This window comes from Belonocnema kinseyi, chromosome 2, assembly GCF_010883055.1.
Source record: "Belonocnema kinseyi isolate 2016_QV_RU_SX_M_011 chromosome 2, B_treatae_v1, whole genome shotgun sequence".
Classification (NCBI taxonomy): domain Eukaryota; kingdom Metazoa; phylum Arthropoda; class Insecta; order Hymenoptera; family Cynipidae; genus Belonocnema; species Belonocnema kinseyi.
The window spans coordinates 25,466,224-25,470,745 of NC_046658.1; positions in this window are offsets into that span (position 1 = coordinate 25,466,224).

Consider the following 4,522-nt stretch of genomic DNA (forward strand, 5'->3'; position numbering starts at 1 on the left):
CCCCACATGATAAGTTTTCAAAGTATTTATTTGTTGAAAGTGTTATTTTTAATACAAAATTTCATTAATTTCAATGTAATTAGAAATATAATAATTAAAAGTCTAATTTTAAAGAAAATATTTATGTCTTTCAACAACTTTAATGTGAAAAGTTTAGGGGAAAGTGGGACACTTAACTAAGCCCGAGATTCGACAACTGGCAAAATTTGCATTCAATAATGTAATTTTTTTCCAACTTTGTAAGGATGCACCTACTCTTGTAATAAAAACTCGTACAGTAATCATATATCGCGTTATTTCCCACAAAACAGTATAATGATTTTGTATAAATCGGAATAATGAAACAGTTATTACTAAATTTTTTATGGCATTGAACGCATGAACTAGTATTGGGAAGACTTGATCACGATTTTCAAGGGAGAGTTTGCAGAGTGGCAATAAGCTTATTGCATGTGTTCTTCTACCTATAAAGTTATTAATTTTCATAATGCGCGTGCAAACATTTTGCTGAATTGATTGATAAAAATTGTGGTTTAAAAATGCTAAGTTCCTTATTGATAGAATATTATTATCATCAACGTGAGTTACAAAATTTTAATAAATACTATTTATTAATGTGAGGTGTAAATTAATTTTTAATAAAAAAGGCTCATTTGGAATAAGATAGTTTAATTTCATTTTCTACAAAAAGTATTAAATTTGTTGAAATCTTATTATAAAAGATTAATTTCAGTTTCAGATACAGAACTCGTCCCTTGTTTTCTTCTCTTATTTTATACTAATATTTTGTAACATTCATTAAATATGTATAAAATAGAAAAGATAGGCTTTTGATTCATTCTTTTTTATAAAAAGATAAATCGGAGCGCGCTGTGGCGCGCGTGAGACTGCTAGTAGCTCTTTAAAACTGCTTTTTTGAACACTTACTATATAATCTAATTAAATAGTGTTTAGTTGAACTTTAATTAAATAAATAAATTGATTAAAATAAATTAAATAAAAAAATATCTAATTTTCTTTTAACTTTTAATACTTTTCACATTTCCTAATTTAGTATATGTACTAATAACTAAGTTATTAAATTCAGCCTTTAAAAATAAGGGAAAAAAAACTTTTAAAAAATCTGGGCTATTAATTTCAGCTTCAGTTTACAGTTAGAAAATAATGCTTTTTTTTGCAATTACAATCATTTTTAATACAAAATACAAATTTGGAATAACTATTAGCTTCTTACAAAGGTAAAACCACATTCCAAGTTTTGACAAGAAGGAATCACCGCTTATCTGTTTCTTTTTAAAGTTATATAAATATAATTTTCGTAAGATTCCGGAGATATCTCAAAAACATTTTTGAAGATTTCACATATGCCGAAAAAATGCAGAAAATTTTTATGCATTTTTTTATTTTGGAGGAAACACAAAATATTAGGAAAAATTAGAGTCCGCTTAAAAGATATTTAGGACTTTCAGAAGATTTGAAGAAATAATGTTTTAATTAATTTTTCGAAAAACTATTAATGCTTTTTAAATATTGTTAATCTCTTAAAAAATTCTGAAATTCCTAAATAATTTTTGTAATAAAAAATTACATTTTTACAATGACCTTCGAAACTTAGAGATTGGTAGAAACTTCCAGAGGAATCTTACCAAAAAAATTTCACCCTTCAAAAATTCTTCAATAGCTTCCAACATTTTTTTCGAAATATTCAACATTTTATAACATTGTTAAAAATTGTTTTCAAAATGTATAGAAAATTTTAAATTGTCTAAAAAATGTCAAATTTTAAATTACTTTAAAACCTTTACAAACTTCTACACCTTCGAAATATCTTTTGAAATCATTCAGTTTTCCTAAAAAATCTTTTAATTATCCTAAAATCTTCTGGATTTTCTCTCGTGTTTTTGAAATTAAAACACAATTATTGTACTTTAATCATGAAATGAATGATTTATTATTTGAAAATTTCCATTTACAAAATTGATGTTGCGGTAAACTCGTAATATTTATTAATAGACTTAATTACAGACGGATTACTTAAACAGTCTTTTTTTTGAGTGACTCGCAAAATTCTTAGAAATTGAAAAAATAAACTGCAAGAATAAAAAACGAACATATATATCTTATTTTTTTATATCTTACTTTGTTTATTAAATCATTAATATCCAGGGGCGAACTGGGCCTATTACCCCTATTAATAACAGTTAATATGCATAAATATATTAAATTGTATGCATATTTTGTAAAAAGTCCTCTTTTCTATCAAAAGTTCTACTACTTTGTTGAAATTTTTATTTCTTTTATTTGAATGTTCATCTCCTTCGTTGAAAGTACATTTTTGAACCTGACAATTAATCTATACCATTTTTGGTTAAAAAATCATGTATTTTGTTAATAATTTGTCTTTCTTTGTAGAAGTTAAATTACTTTATGAAAAATTTATACTTTTTGATTAAAAATTACAATTTGTGGTTGAATTATCAAGTGTAAACAATATTTTTTGGTTGCAAAGTCGTTTTGTTGTAAATGCAACTATATTGTTAAAAATTAAAATCATAATTTTAGGGTTGAAAATTCGATTATTCACTTAAAGTTGAACTACTATACATAGTGAAAAAATTAATTTTTTCTAATTAAGGATTCATAATTATAGTTGAAAATTCAACTAATTGCCTGTAAATTAGGTTAAAAATGTAGCTTCTTTGTAGATCATACTCTTTTTGACTTTAAAATTAAAAAAATTATTCAAATTAAATTGACCTTTTTTAGTAGAAATTTAATCTTTTTGGTTGAAAATGTATCATTTTTGGTAAAAAATGCAATTGTTTGGTCAAAATATGAACTGTACATCTTTTTGGGTTTAATAGTCGATTATTTCCCTAAGAGTTGAACTACTTTGTAAAAAAATACGTTTTTTTAACAAGGTTTTATAATTATGGTTGAAAATTTAACTATTTGGTTGAAAGTTTAACTCTGATTGAAAACTCATATTTTTCGCTTCAGAAATTCAACGTTTTGTAGATAATTCGTCTTTTTCACTTTAAAATTAAATAATTTCGTTGCAAAGTCATGTATTTTGTTTAAAATTTGTCTTTTTTGTAGATCATTAATTTTCTTGGTCGAAAATTCATCTGATTGGTTGACAATTCAACAACTTTGTTGAAAATAAATTTTTTCCGTTAAAAATTATTTATCTTTATCTGAAAATGTAACTATATTATAAGATTGATTAAAAATTAATCGTATATATTGGTTAAGTTTGAAAATCGTTTTTTTTATAGAACATTAATCTTCTTGGTCAAAAATTCACCTTTTCCCTTTAAGATTTAACAATTTTGTTGACAATTCGTTTTTTTTCCTTGTTCAATTCAATTTTTTATCACAGCTTTTATCTGGAAATAATAAAATGATAACAAAAATTGTTGTGATTGCTAAGAACATTGAAAATGATTTTTTATTTCGACAAATAAATTTTAAGTGAGTATTTGAAAACATTTTAAAAATTAAAAAAAAAAGAATCCGGACGATTTTAAGGAAATTTTTTTATTTTGCAGTTTTTTTAATTTTAGGAAAAAAATCTAATAAACAAAATATATCAATTTTCAACCCAAAAGTTTTCTTTTTATAAATTAAATTAATTTTCTAGCGAATAATTAGTGTTTTAACTAATACAATGTACAGGATAAAGTTTCGACCAATAATTGAACAGTTCAATTTCCAGATAAAAACGATTCATTTTTCATCAATCCTAGAATAGTTAAATAAACATAGAAAATAACACTCTGCAAAATAATACGTGTCCCTTTGAACTTAAAATATAAATTTCACACAAATAAAATCATGGAGTTTTCTGGAGGAAATTATTTACATAATGGCAATCAAAATTTAATTTGATTTTTTATAATATTATGTCTCTATCAATTGAATTTTGGAAACGATTTTTTGATATCAAACTCTCATTGATAATGACACACTGCAACCCAAATTACGAAATTAAATGTTTTAAAATTTAACTAATATAAATAAAATTTATATTAGTATAATTTTTTTAGTGTAAATCCAGCATGCATTTTTATTATAAAATTATGACATTAACGCAAAGCGGAAAAATTGGCAACAGTAATCTTTTGTTTTTAGAAATCTGCAGTTAAGGAGCAACCGAATCTTTGCCCACGCGTTCAAATACTCTTTTTCAATAATTTATATCTTGTGAAATAATGCAGATAAAATTGTTTTGATCGCACCCATATAAAGATCAGTTAAAGAACTTATAGAATTCATAATAATTCGAAAATCGATTTTTTGCCTAGCAGGTTCCTTTTCTCGGATCGCGTCACATATATGAATACTTCTATATTGCGAACTGCCTATCTTTCACAATAAGTGGCGCGTGTCAAAAAAAAGTGCGGACCTATATTTCTGTCTCACACAGCGCACTTTTTTTGTCACGGGCAATATATGTGGCTTTGTTTGGCTTTCATTATATGTTATCGCAGTCGACATAGAACGGTTGGCGATGCACGCG